The 16,031-nt window shown below is 35.6% G+C and overlaps 1 non-coding gene across 1 annotated transcript; it reads right to left on the bottom strand.

Annotated features, from left to right (window-relative positions):
* Positions 1-2,090: 2,090 nt before the first annotated feature.
* LOC115896662 lies at positions 2,091-2,152 on the bottom strand. The gene has a single exon (XR_004056570.1). It is a non-coding gene; the product is annotated as a U7 small nuclear RNA (small nuclear RNA).
* Between the last annotated feature and the right edge of the window lie 13,879 nt (positions 2,153-16,031).

Below are 16,031 nucleotides of genomic sequence, written 5' to 3'. Positions count from 1 at the left end.
CACATTGAACATGTAATCTAAATTCACGAAGGTGAAACGGGGAAGAGGCTGGTACAGTACTTGGATGTGGGTTGGCACCATATAGTGAAGGAACTACAGGGTCTCTGGTGTCAGGAACATGGTTTAGAAGGGGGAGACACACATTATCCCAGTGAGCTTGTCTCTTGCCCTGACTTAAGCATGGTACTGACTGCAGTTGTCAACATTTTCTCTGCTTATGGGATATATTGGTGTAAATGCAGATTCTCAACCCTCAAGATATTTTTTCAAGTGCTAATATTGGTTGCAGTATTCTCCATAATAGAATGATCAATGATGGCTGCCTCACTAAGACAATGAAAAATGAATAAAATTATTTAAAATAAGTGAAGAGAATGTAGCTTTGCCAGCAATTTACCTTCACTTTAAAAATAATGCTTAGTTTCCTCTTCTAACTTAATAAAAATAAATGTAACAGAATGTTGTTTCCCAATTTTTAGGAAGAATGCAACATTTTTTCTCTAAGAGATTTGACAGTTGATACTGTCTGTGACCTTCTGTGTGGGAAAACAGTTCAATTAACTGATATATTAAAAAGTCATTTGCTACAAGAAGAGAACACTCATCTTGATTCTATCTCATTTTCACAATCCTTTGAAACACCTTAAAGATAATGGAAAACAAATAAATATGCCAGACAATTTATCGAGTTACATAGCAGTCTGTCCCCTTTTGTCGCATATATTTATCTTGTCATTTCTGCTTGAATGTTTTATCCTCAGGTGAATGCAGTATTTTCTAATTATTTTGAAGAAAGCTTAACAGAGATATGAATAATCCATTAAACATGGTATTGTTCCTGCAGCATTGTTACCTATTGTAGAAATGTAATTCTTGCCATAACTTCAGTTGATAAACATGTTAATAAGAAATTTAATTGAGAAAAATAAAAGTATAAGAAAGAGATATTCCCTTGACACAATAGTGTCCTCTACAAATGATAATTTCTTACAATTTTTCTTCAGTGAAAATTCTAACATGTCTTCACTGATTAAATTTCATGGTCCCCTAATAAACAATCTTATCTTTACTTTGATACGAATAATCAAAGAAGCCCAGCCAATGTAATATCTATAAGGATTTTTGTCCTCTCAGCTGGCATTTACTTTTCCGATTGTAAACCAAAAATAAAATTCTAAGCCCCTCAGCTAACTGAATGGAACCCACCTCCTGGCCAAGAAGATCCCAAAACAGAAAAACATCAGACTCTGACAGGAAGTGGGAGTTGAACATGCCTCATTATACCCCATCCCTATGTTGCTTCCCTTTTATCCTAACACTAACATGAAGGACCAGAACTCCTGACAATAATACGCAGCATTAGGTTGCCATTCTTTAAAACAAAGCTGCTGAATCATCTATGAGCTCTGTCCTGGCCAAAGGTATTGTGAGACGCAACACGGTTTACATTTCATTAGGTTTATTCCCACATCCTTGGTGAGACTTGCCCATGATTTCGGACTTTACCTGGGGAAATAAACCCTATTCCCGGTTCACAATGTGATGGATTTTGAGAATTTATAAATCAAGAAAGACTTATTAAATGCATTCTATTTTATTTCATGGGCATGTAGCACAGGATAAGGTGGAAAGAATCTTCAACTGCTACATATTTTCCATGATTGTGAGAGCTAAAGCAGAAGGAAAGTGTAATGTTTCTCAAAGAGCAAAGACAAACTGAAAGCAGAAGGCCTGAGGATTAGCATCACATGAAAAACAAGCTGAGGAGCAGGGGAGCCCCGAGAGAGTCAAGAAACTGAGGGAGGAAAGGTTTGTGGGAAGGAAGAAGTGATGAATGGTGTGAAATGTCACCTAGTGGTCAAGCAAGAGGATCTGAAACATTTTCCTTTGTGTTTATGAATTTGAGAATTTGGATGACTTTATAGAGAAATTTAAATAGAATGATAAATAGCAAATATAGAACTTCTAAGAAGCTCAAATGAGAAAAATTTAGAAGAAAAAGAATGCATGTAAAGAGAGATTTGTTCTATAAACTTGAGAGAGCTCTCTGAGAGGATTAGTTGCATTGTCTTTGTGTGTGTATTGGCTGGGGAGGGTTCCTGCTAAAAAACAGAAAACCTGCTAGACAAATTCTAAAAGAGCTGTAACACTACTTCATGTCTCTTTGTAGTCTACTACTTTAAATTTTCAAAGAAAAATTTTAGGTAATTTTTATATAAGTTTTACTTTATTTTACATAATTAAAAAATGCCGTAGGTCAAGCTCTGTGGCTCACGCCTGTACGCCTGTAATCCCAGCACTTTGGGAGGCCCAGGCGGGTGGATCAGCGAAGGTCAGGAGTTCGAAACCAGCCTGACTAATGAGGTGAAACCCCGTCTCTATTAAAAATACAAACATTAGCCAGGCATAGTGGCAGGGACCTGTAGCCCCAGCTACTCGGGAGGCTGAGACAGGAGAATTGCTTGAACCCAGGAGGTGGAGGTTGCAGTGAGCTGAGATTGTACCACTGCACTCCAGCCTGGGTGACAGAGGAATACTCCATCTTAAAAAAAAAATACTATAAATAAGCCATCATATTTTAATTCAACTTTAATGAGTTATTTTTTAACAAGTTTTTTTCTTACACTGATACCATTATCCAATTTAATGAAATATTTAATAAAATTTCAGTTTAACACATAACTCTGATTCAATGTATCTGATGAATTATTTGTTTGCTTATGATGATATTAATATAGAAAAATCCTAAATAATAATAATAATGTGTTTTAGCTAGCCATACATTTTACATGTAGTGTACTTAGATTTGCAGACATTGGCAGTTCCATAAACTCATTTCAGTGTACCAGTTTTTCTTAACACAGATGAATAATAGAATTTTCCTCCAACTCACAACTCCAAAAGCTTTCTACTGTTTAATTCTATTCATGTGTTGTAATCCATACTTATTCACTCGAATTCTGTTACTTTTGCCTTAATTTGTAAAAGTGATAAAAACGTAATTCCAAAATGTAACTTAGACCTTAAGTGCTGAAGAGTTTCTTGGCTTCCATTATATGCCTTACCTGTATTTCCATATATTAAATTATTTCATAAAGTCAAGGTCCATACATTCTCAAGTGAACATCATTGATACATATGGTCTGGAAAGAGAATATGAGAGGGAACAGCTAAGGTAATCTGTGAATTCATTCAATCCGTTTATGTTTGAGCCCATTGAGCTTTATTGAGGAAAATAGTCATGCACCTTGAAACTAAAGGCTAATCTCCAGAGCAAAGAGCCCCAAGTGGTTTGATAGCAAGACTCACCCCTTACTCTCTCGATAGGTGTTTGCACAGAAGAACATGAGTGAGGACGTGTAAAAATTGATGGTTTTGAGAAAAATGTACTTTTCTCGTGAAAAATTTTCAACATATTGTGACGTAGAAGGAAGCAGAACAGATAAAGAACTGGATATGCGTTGAGTGAGTACTAGATAGGGATATATGGACAAAATAGAATGCCAAGTATTTACATTTGGACAGTATTACACTGTAAAAAACATATGCAAAATAAGTTATTATGCAAAATTAAAGATGACAGGTTTCATCAGGTACCCAGATTTTAGGTTAAAGGTCATTGTTATCTCCCATTTTTCCAGAGTCACACAGTGAATTCATCAAAGGGCATTGATTCTTGGTTGATTAACACAGCCATGGAATTGTTCAAGGATGCTTTACATTAAATTTCTTTATGATTTAGGCCCAATTTTGTTCATGTTACTTCCTTAAATTGTATATGCAATACAAATAATACTACCTGTTACTTAATTGTTACTGATGTTTGTCATTATTTCATCTAACCTAAATATTTATACAAGTGAAAACGAGAAGCTCTATAATATGGGAATTGAATTAAGCCACTACATGGAGAATGATACGCATTCCTCAGAAACCATGTGTAATCAAAGAATTTCCAAGTTCCTACAACTTAAGCTTCCTAGAATTTGACTCTGATGACATACTGAAATCCACAATCTTATTGCCACTTCTTTTTTTCCCTTAATTTGAGAAACTGGCATAAAAACACAATTCTATTGCCAATCAAATTTTGGTTTTCTGAAATCCTAGTATAAATAAGATTTTAAAATAAAGCAAAAACAAGAATAATGCATGTGGCTTTGTACTTCTCTTCAATAGGCCTGGATTTCCTGAGAAACTTTATAATCTCTTCAAAATCTGGGCTCTGCTGCCTATTATAGACTGAAATCTACATAAATAGAGTATACAGACCACTTCTTACTGTTGTATCTCCATTTAATAGCAATAAATCATTTTGGAAGCTCAAAGTGTTGAGATTTGAGAGAGCTTAACTGTTCACTGAGAGTAATGACAAGATACAATGCTTGGAAAATTGTGTGTGTGTGTGTGTGTGTGTGTGTGTGTGTGTGTGTGTGTGTGTGTGTATGTGTGTATTCGTCACATACACCATAAGAAAATGAGTATTTAGGCCGGAGATGGTGGCTCACGCCTGTAATCCCAGCACTTTGGGAGGCCGAGGCGGGTAGATCCCCTGAGGTCAAGAGATAGAGACCATCCTGGTCAACATGGTGAAACCCCACCTCTACTGAAAATACAAAAATTAGCTGGGCATGGTGGCACAGGCCTGTAGTCTCAGCTACTTGGGAGGCTGAGGCAGGAGAATTGCTTGAATCTGGGAGGTGGAGGTTGCAGTGAGCCGAGATCACACCACTGCACTCCAGCCTAGTCACAGAGCAAGACTCCGTCTCAAAAAAAAAAAAAAAAAAAAAAAGAATGTTTAAGTGGCATTATCATTAGTGTCCTAATTCCAATAGATTTCTAACTTTTCAGTATTATCCGCTAGCTTTTAGCTTTTGTTCTCTTTCAAGAAAATTCACAGTACAAGACCTGTGGAAAATGTAATTGATTCTCAATTCAGTTCTCTTATAATTTCCTGTTCACGTCATTCTCCTGAACATGGACAGTATATTAAGTATAAACAAGGTGATTTCTAAATTTGAAGTAAAGGGCATGATGAGATACTCTTTCACACTGAATGTGGGTAGAAATCACCCAGCTCTCAGGATGCTTGAAGCATAGACAACTGGTGGCTGAGAAGAACAGTGAAGAACTGGGAATTTATCTAGATCTTCTTTTAACTGCAGATTCTGGTATAACTCCTCATGATGAAAAATACCTATTTTTACCAATTCCTCAAAATTTTTATCTTTATATTTCCATTCTCTGCACATCTGAAATAATGGTTTTAAATGAGAAAAATATTTTTAAAAATTTAATCACTGATGTAAAAAGAAGTTTTTTGTTTGTTTCTGTTTTTTGTTTTGTTGTTTTTGTTTTTTGTCTTAGTGATATTTGTTGGTTTTCTAGATCCTCCCTAACTTGCCCAGTAGGCACATGGGTCATTCAACAGATACACTCAACTGCCTTTATTTGAAAGGATCTATAAAAGGAACCCACTGCTCAGAGAACTGCTCTCTGTATCCAACCTCAAAGTAATATTCCAAAAGAATTAAACCACTGCACAGCATCAATGCTGCCTAGCTACAAAGAAAAAGATCAGGAACTAGGATTTCTATGCTTAAAAGAAACATATTAAGTTATAGTTTAGGAAAATATTTTTCCTGTTTTAGTTATGTAGCTATTCCTCTAGACTATCTTTTTACTAGGTTTTAGTTTGTTGTTTAGCGGCTGTGTTCTTAGAAATCTGACAATATGTTGACCACAGTTCAAATTTATTATATACAGCACCAAAATTCACATTGAAAATGTTGGCCTTTTAAATAATACGATTCTCAAATCAGCTTTACTCATAGTGTTATATCAAATGTTGATACAATTTATGTGTGTTTGTTGATGCAATTATCAAAGATAATTCAAAACACAGCAATGTTTGTTATTTTTCAGGGAGTAACTTCTCAAGTATATTCCTTAAGTTGTTTAATATTGAAGGAAGAAAAATGGACCCTAAAATTTTCCTAATAGGCAGATTTTACCTTAAAGGTAATCTATTACTTAAAACAACGTGATCAAAAACAGTTGTATTATTTGAAGTAAGAGTAAAGTTAATAGTGAAAACACAATACTATTTTTATTGTAGTTGAGGGCTTTTTTTGTTTTGTTTATTTTCAAAGTATTTTCTCATAATGAGTCTTCCAGGATATTTTAAGCTATTCCATATAAAAGTACAAATTTCTAGGAATTAGTACCAGTTAGTTACTAATAAAGTTTGAATTGTCATCTTTATTTCCCATGGTAACATTCATGAAAATGGACATATATATGCAACATTATTAGAGTTCTACAAATTCAGTTTAGATTTAATTATCTAAAAGATATCAAAGGGATCTTCACTAATCAAATCACAAAGAGGCTGTAGAATTCAAACAAAGAAGAAATAAAATATTTCCACTACCTCTTGGAGAGATGTGGGCTTCAGGGATGAAAAACCAACAGTAGCATCCTTTAAATTGGGATCTGGACAAGAATTTTAAAACCTAGTAACAAAACCTAGTAAATAAAAATTTCATCTAAATGATTACTGTCCAAATGTTTTTAAAACATAATATAAAGATAATAATGATAAAATATAATACTTACCTGTGTATAAAATCCCAGATTTTTAAAATCAAAATGTAGAATGAAGTGGGTGAGTGAGGCCAAATAAAATCATGCCTTTTATTTAAATAAAATATAAATGGATAGTTACTCTTTATGTTGTTAACTAGAGAAACCTATTTTTCTTAAAAAAGATAAAGCCAACCACTAAGCATGAAAAGACAAGAATATTTTCTGAATAATTAGAGCAATAAAAACAAAAATAGCTTATAGAGGAAAAAGCCAAAATGCAGTAAAAGTCAACAACTAAAACTCAGACAGAATCATGAAAATGTCCATTATAATTATAAAATGAATGGATTAAGTACATTAATATAAAAATATGTAGATTGTATACATATAAATATGTAGATTAAAACACATAAAATTTAGCTTTGATTTAAAAATGAAATATTGGTATATTTTCTTGGGAAAAATACAATTAAAAAGTAAAACATGAAAAATATATAGAAAAAGGCAAAAATTTGAAAGCTTTGTAAAAAATACCTTTTCAAGGATAATTGTATAGATTTTTTGCTTTAATTTGAAAATTGTTAATGCAAAAATTAGGAGGGGTCTTTGGTGGAAATAATGATTTCTTTTTTTTCATTACGAGTGTTCTACTACAAAGTGTAGTGTCATAGACCAGATAGTCATAATTCTCTAGGCACATCTAAAACAATTTGTTTTAAAACTGTACAACTAAATGGAAACTGAACAACCTGCTCCTGAATGAATACTGGGTAAATAACGAAATTAAGGCAGAAACAAGTAAGTTCTTTGAAACCAATGAGAAAAAGACACAATGTACCAGAATCTCTGGGACACAGCTAACGCAGTGTTTAGATGGAAATTTATAGCACTAAATGCTCACATGAGAAAGCAAGAAAGATCTAAAATCAACACCCTAACATCACAAAAGAATTAGAGAAGCAAGAGCAAGCAAATTCAAAAGCTAGCAGAAGACAAGAAACAACTAAGATCAGAGCAGAACTGAAAGAGACAGAGACACAAAAAAATCCTTCAAAAAATCAATGAATCCAGGAGTTGGTTTTTTGAAAAGATTAACAAAATAGTTAGACCGCTAGCCAGACTAAGAAAGAAGAAAAGAGAGAAGAACCAAATAGACACAATAAAAAATGATACACGGGATATAACCACTGATCTCACAGAAATACAAACTACCATCACAGAATACTATAAACACCTCTGTATAAGTAAACTAGAAAATCTGGAAGAAATGGATAAATTCCTGGACACATACACCCTCCCAAGAATAAACCAGGAAGAAGTCGAATCCCTGAATAGACTAATAACAAGTTCTGAAATTGAGGGAGTAATTAATAGCCTACCAACCAGAAAAAGCCCAGGACCAGACGGATTCACAGCCAAATTCTACCAGAGGTACAAAGAGGAGCTGGTACCATTCTTCCTGAAACTATTCCAAAAAATAGAAAAACAGGGACTCCTCCCCAGTTCATTTTATGAGGCCAGCATCATCCTGATATTAAGACCCGGCAGAAACACAACAAAAAAAGAAAATTTCAGGCCAATATCCCTGATGAACATCGATGCAAAAATCCTCAATGAAATACCGGCAAACTGAATCCAGCAGCACATCAAAAGGCTTATCCACCACAAACAAGTTGGCTTCATCCCTGGGATGCAAGGCTGGTTCAGCACACACAAATTAATAAATGTAATCCATTACACAAACAGAACCAATGACAAAAACCACATGATTATCTCAATAGATGCAGAAAAGGCCTTCAACAAAATTCAACACCCCTTCATGCCAAAAACACTCAATAAACTAGATATTGATGAAACGTATCTCAAAATAATGAGCTATTTATGACAAACGCACGGCCAATATCATACTGAATTGGCAAAAGCTGAAAGCATTCCCTTTGAAAACCAGCACAAGACAAGGATGTCCTCTCTTGCCACTCCCATTCAACATAGTATTGGACATTCTGGTCAGGGCAATCAGGCAAGGCCAAGAAATAAAGTATTCAAATAGGAAGAGAGGAAGTCAAATTGTCTCTGTTTGCAGATGACATGATTGCATATTTAAGAAATCCCATCTTCTCAATCCAAAAACTGCTTAAGCTGATAAGCAACTTCAGCAAAGTCTCAGGATAAAAAATCAATGTGCAAAAATCACAAGCATTCCTATACACCAATAACAGACAAACAGAGAGCCAAATCACGAGTGAACTCCCATTCATAATTGCTACAAAGAGTATAAATACCTAGATATCTAACTTACAAGGGATGTGAAGGACCTCTTCAAGGAGAACTACAAACCATTGCTCAAGGAAATAAGAGAGGACACAAACAAATGGAAAAAAGTTCTATGCTCATGAGTAGGAAGAATCAATATCATGAAAATGGCCATACTGTCCAAAGTAATTTATAGATTCAATGCTCTTTCCATTAAGCTACCATTGACTTCTTCACAGAATTAAAAAAAAAAAAAAAAAAAAAAAAAAAAACTACTTTAAATTTCACATGGAAGCAAAAAAGAGCCTGTATAGCCAACACAATCCTAAGCAAAAAGAACAAAGCTGGAGGCATCATGCTACCTGACTTCAAACTATACTCAAAGGCTACAGGAACCAAAACAGTATGGTACTGGTACCAAAACAGATATATAAACTAATGGAACGGAACGGAGGCTTCATAAATAATGTCACAAGGCTACAACCATCTGATCTTTGACAAATCTGACAAAAATAAGCAATGGGGAAAGGATTCCCTATTTAATAAACAGTGTTGGGAAAATTGGCTAGCCATATGCAGAAAACTGAAACTGGACCCCTTCCTTACACCTTATACAAAAACTAACTAAAGATGGATTAAAGACTTAAACATAAGACCTAATACCATAAAAACTCTAGAAGAAAACTAGGCAATACCATTCAGGACATAGGCATGGGCAAAGACTTCATGACTAAAACACCAAAAGCAATGGCAACAAAAGCCAAAATTGACAAATAGGAGCTAATTAAACTAAAGAGCTTCTGAACAGTAAAAGAAACTATCATCAGTGTGAACAGGCAACCTACAGAATGGGAGAGAAATTTTGCAGTCTATCCATCTGACAAAGGACTAATATCCAGAATGTACAAAGAACTTTAACAAATTTACAAGAATAAAACAAACAATCCCATCAAAAAGTGGGCAAATGATATGAACAGACACTTCTCAAAAGAAGACATTTATGTGGCCAAAAAACATATGAAAAAAAGCTCATCATCACTGGTCATTAGAGAAATGCAAATCAAAAACACAATGAGATACCATCTCATACCAGTTAGAATAGCAATCATTAAAAAGTCAGGAAACAACAGCTGCTGGAGAGGATGTGGAGAAATAGGAACACTTTTACACTGTTGGTGGGAGTGTAAATCAGTTCAACCATTGTAGAAGACAGTGTGGTGATTCTTCAAGGATCTAGAACCAGAAATACCATTTGATTGAGCAATCCCCTTACTTGGTATATATTCAAAGGATTAAAATCATTCTACTCTAAAGACACATGCACACATATCTTTACTGTAGTACTATTCACAATAGCACAGGCTTGGAACCAACCCAACTGCCCATGAATTATAGACTGGATAAAGAAAATGTGGCACATACAAACCACGGAATACTATGCAGCCATAAAAAAGGATGAGTTCATGTCCTTTGCAGGGACATGGATGAAGCTGTAAACCATCATCCTTAGCAAACTAACAAAGGAACGGAAAACCAAACACTGCATATTCTCATTCATAAGTGGGAATTGAACAACGAGAACACATGGACACAGGGAGAGGAACATTACATACCAGGGCCTGTTGAGGTGTGGGGGCAAAGGGAGGGATAGCATTAGGAGAAATACCTAACATGGATGACAGGTCAACGGGTGCAGCAAACCACCATGGCACATGTATATCTATGTAACAAACCTGCATATCCTGCACATGTATCCCAGAACTTAAAGTATAATTTTTAAAAAAGAAAAAGAACAATTTGTTTTAAAATATCTCCTTTGCATTTAAGTATTCTTTTTGTCACTCTTTTATCTTCTGTTACCAAAACAACTTAAAAACATTCTGCCAAAGGAAAATAATTTTTAAAATAAATAACAATAATTGAGTCTAGGAATATGTCTTCAGTTATTGCAATCAAGCACTACATTTTATTACCTGAAGGTCTAGGAATCTATCTAATATTCTGTTTATATCAAAGAGTTTATATATTTTTCTCATTGATCTTGTATTTCTACATCTTTCTTACGAAGCATGCAACTTGTATAGGAACATATAGACCATAATACAAAAAAATAGTATTTTGTATCTTTATCAAGGGAAATGAATTGTTCTCATTAATTACTTCCAGAACATAGCAATCTGACTGACAATAGAAGATGGCCATGAACATAACTGGAAATGAAGCACATAAGGTCAGAGTTCAAAATTATCATAGCGCAGTAGAAAAAACAACAGTCTACAAGTTAGGAGAATTTAGGAAGTTTCTTTTAGGAGAATTTTGGAACAATTAAGCATAGGACAAACCATTTTACATCTCAACTTTCCCAGGTCTCATATTCCAAAATTGCATGATACTATGTAACTCCAAGGTATTGGACTTAGTCCAAACTTAAGGTTTTACAGTAGGTGTCACCATAAGGAAACTGTATAAACTTTTGAAGGTATTCTGTCATGTAGTAATAAATATAGCTTAAGAAAGTGCTATAATCATTAATTTGCATGGAATTAACAGTTAAAATACATATTTGTTAATGTAGGGTGAAAAAAGCACATTATAATAATATCAATTGTACTTGAGGTTCAAGGCTATTTTGTGAAAATAATAAAGAATTAAATAGAATAAAAAGTTATTACATATAATAAAAGCTAACAGGGAAAGAGATCTTACAATTGATAATAAAGAAATTGAACCTATTTTAGAAAGCACAGGTTGGCAACCTATGGCCAAAATACCAAATCAACGTACTTCCTGTTTTTGAAACAAAGTTTTATGCGAACACAAATACCTTCATTATATATTGTCTATGGCTGATTTTACCCTATAGAGATAGAACTGAATAGTTGCCACAGAGAATATATGGACCACAATGCTTAAAATATTTATTATCTAGCCCTTTATTGAAAAAGTTTGTCAACATCTGGTAGAGAAATTTCAAGATGAAAATGCTAACTAATGCCATATTAAAAATACAACCCAAATTAACTAAACTTTAGTTTGGAAAGAGTCTTTGGACTTCACAAAAGCTAAGTAAATAAGGCCCTTGTGATTTAAAAGATATTAGCATCTTAATATAGTTTTAAAGATTACAAATTTGAATCCCTAATAATTGGTAAAAAAAATTTTATACAATTCACCGTATTCCACATTTAGAAAAAATGTTTATATCTCACTTGATTTTTATCATTAAAAGTCAGAATGTTTTACATCATTAACAGTATTCATAATTGAATACACATGCACACACTTGGTGCACTTCTGAAATGTTTCATAACCATTGATTAAAATAAAAATATATTCTTTGAATTACAGTCTTCATTGGCATTTGTTCTCCCATAGAAAAGCCTTCCACTCAGACAGAGTCCTAGTATTTTCAGTGACTAGTCTGGTATACAGAATGTGCCCTACAAGTTAAACAAACAAATTTCTTCTGGAAAAAAAAATATGTAAACTTTGTCTTTTGTTACCTATTGGATTATGAAAGGAAGATTTTGGTTGCTGTTCATTTTTCTGTAGATATTTGCGGGAAATGAAAATAGGCCATGTAAATTATATTAATCACAGGCACACAATTTCCAGAGATTGCCTTTCACTTGAAGATAATGAAACAGCTATGGCTGGTTAGCTTCTGATTTACTTTAAGTTTCTATATCTGATATTTCCACTTAAACAGATTTGTAAGTCTCTTCTTTAAATACTGAATTTATCCAGAAACAGTCTTTCTCTCCATGGCTTTAAATGAATATTGATTTTTCTTTTAGCTTTAAAAGCCATCGAGTCTTAAAATGTATCAGTAATTATTATAAAAATTAAATAGTGCAAGTAAAACAATCCCCTTTAATTAATCTAGTTGAGCAGCTAATGATCACATTTTTTACATAAAAATGTATTCCTTTCTGTGTTGGTCCAGTGGCATTTCATCAGGAAGAAGTATGATAAGAAGAGTGCAGCTATCTCCATCCATACAGAGCTGATTATAATGTAGAAGTCTTGTAACTGGTCATTTCATTTCAGAAGCTTATTGATATGGCTCAGCTGTGTCCTCACCCAAATGTCATTTTGAATTGTGTCTCCTGTAATTCCCATGTATCATGGGTGGGACCCGGAGGGAGATAACTGAATCATGGGGTGAGTCTTTCCCATGTTCTCATGATAGTGAATAAGTCTCACAAGATCTGACGGTTTTATAAAGGGGAGGCCCCTTGCACAAGCTCTCTTTGCATGCCTCTATGTAAGATGTGACTTTGCTCCTCCTTCACCTTCTACCACGATTGTAAGGCCCCCCAAAATGTAGAACTGTAAGTCAATTAAACCTCTTTCCTTTATAAATTACTCAGTCTCTGGTATGTCTTTATTAGCAGCATGAGAACAGGTTAATACAGTAAATTGGTACGAGTAGAGTGGGGTGCTACTGTAAAGATACCCAACAATGTGGAAGTGACTTTGGAACTGGGTAACAGGCAGAAGCTGGAGCACATTGGAGTGCTCAGAAGACAAGAAGATGTGGGAAAGTTTGGGACTTCCTTGAGACTTGTTGAATGTCTTTGACCAAAATGCTGTTGGTGATATAGACAATAAAATCCAAGCTGAGGCAGTCGCAGATGGAGATGAGGAACTTTTTGGAAACAAGAGTAAAGGTTACTCTTGTTATGCAAAGAGACTGTCGGCACCCTAGAGATCTGTGGAACTTTGAACTTGAGAAAGATGATTTAGGGTATCTTGTGGAAGAAATTTCTAAGGGGCAAAGCAATCAAGAGGTGACAGGCATAAAAGTTAGGAAAATTTGCAGCCTGATGATGCAACAGAAAAGAAAAACCCATTTTCTGGGGAGAAATTCAAGCCAGCTGCAGAAATTTGCGTAAGGAAGCAGGAGATGAATGATAATCACAAAGACAATGGGGAAAATGTCTCCAGGCCATGTCAGAGACCTTCACAGCAGCCCCTTCCATCACAGGCCTAGAGGCCTAGGAGGGGAAAATGCTTTCATGGATGGGCACCAGAGCCCCCCTGCTCTATGCAGCCTTGGGACATGGTGCCCTGCATTCCAACTGCTTCAGTTCCAGCTCAGCTAAAAGGGGCCAATGTACAGCTCAGGCCATTACTTCAGATGGTGCAAGCCCCAAGCCTTGCCAGTTTACATGTAGTTTTGGGCCTGTGGGTACACAGAAGTCAAGAATTGAGGTTTGGGAACCTCTGCCTAGATTTCAGAGGATGTATGGAAATGCTTGGATGTCCAGGCAGAACATTGCTGCAGGGGTAGGGCCCTCATGGAGAACTTCTGCTAGGGGAATGTGGAAGGGAAATGTGGAGTTGGAACCCCCACACAGAGTCCCCACTTGGGCACTGCCTCATGAAGCCATGAGAAAGGGACCACCATCCTCGAGACCCCAGAATGGTAGATCCACTGAGAGCTTCCATCACATGCCTGGAAAAGCCACAAACACTTAATGCCAGTCCATGAAAGCAGCCAGGAGGGGAGACATTTCCTGCAAAGCCACAGGGGTGGAGCTGCCCAAGGCCATTGGAGCCCACTTCCCTGCATCAGTGTGACCTGGATGTGAGACATGGAGTCAAATGAGGTCACTTTTGGAGCTTTAACGTTTAATGATTCCCCTCTTGGATTTCAGACTCAAATAGGGCCTGTAGTCTCTTTGTTTTGTCTAATTTCTCCCATTTGGAATGTATTTACCCAATGTATGTATCCCCATTGTATCTGGGAAGTAACTAACTTGCTTGTGATTTTACTGGCTCATAAGCAGAAGGGGTTTGTCTTGTCTTAAATGGGACTTTGGACTGTGGACTTTTGAGTTAATGCTGAAATGAGTTAAGAATTTGGAGGACTGTTGGCAAGGCATGATTTGTTTTGAAGTGTAAGAACATGAGATCTGGGAGGGGCCAGGGACAGAATGATATGGTTTGGCTGTGTCCCCACCCAAATCTCATCTTGAATTGTAGCCCCCATAATTCCCATGTGTCATGGGAGGGACCTGGAGAGAGGTAATTGAATAATTGTGGCAGGTCTTTCCCCCTGCTATTCTCATGATAGTGAATAAGTCTCATGAGATCTGATGGCTATATAAAGGAGAGTTCCCCTGCACACACTCTCTTTGCCTGTCACCATTTCAGATGTGACTTTGTTCCTCCTTCACCTTCTTCCATGATTGTAAGGCCTCCCCAGATGTGGAACTGTGAGTCAATTAAACCTCTTTTCTTCCTAAATTACTCAGTCTCACGAATGTCTTTATTAGCAGAATGAGAATGGACTAATACACTGATAGAAGAAAGGAAGAAGGAAGACAGTGGCTTGGCTCCTTAAAAATGATTTACAAATCAAGAGGCAAAAAATCAGGTTATTTGTCTTCTTACCCAAATGTTTTAACACTTGAAAATTTTAAGGAAAAATTAGACAGTCCCTGAGGAATATGTCATAATTATTGACATTTTAAATGAAATAAAATATATTGTTAATTTTACCTTTTCATATACTCTGTTATTGATATTTTTAAATATTTACCCCTCTTTTTTTCCTGAGAATCAGATTTTCTTGCTTTTTATTTAGCCATGGAAATTGGTTTAAGTCCATAAAGTATGAGCTGTAAAGGGCGTTTATTCCAAAATCTACATGAGACTCCAACTGACTGGTGTAACTTATCAGCCTCTCTGGTAAGACCATGGAGAAATTTAAAGAGACAGCTCCTATAAGTTCTCAGCTAGACAAAAGAGTTTCTAACAAGTTGAATGGAACTGTCTCATTGCTTTTTGATTTTTAAGCCCAAAGTAGAAATGAACCTGGATTGAAGGTATGCATCGGTGCAGCTTTTGTGTGACAGAGTGGTTTATAATCTAATCTGCAAGAATTCCATGCAACTTTTAAAGGATTTGTGTCATCTTGTACCGAAAGGATAAGAATCGTGCAAAACGAAAAGAGGACCCTTCCCTAAGCAGTCTGAGGGAACCACTCAAATGCAAATATTTGGCATTTTTCATAGAAGAGCAGTGGCTCACAGGATGGGACCAACATTACAGGAGGCAGGGCCAAAAGCCCTGGAGAACAATTCTCAGGGAGCCAAACTGAGTTCTAATCAACAACATTTCATGCTCTCAGAGCATGGGGAATTGGTCAGCATAATAGATGCAGGCATTTAGTAAATTCA

This window comes from Rhinopithecus roxellana, chromosome 3 (assembly GCF_007565055.1).
Source record: "Rhinopithecus roxellana isolate Shanxi Qingling chromosome 3, ASM756505v1, whole genome shotgun sequence".
Lineage (NCBI taxonomy): Eukaryota > Metazoa > Chordata > Mammalia > Primates > Cercopithecidae > Rhinopithecus > Rhinopithecus roxellana.
Note: the sequence above shows the minus strand (reverse complement) of the source record. Positions and strands in the feature narration are given on the sequence as shown.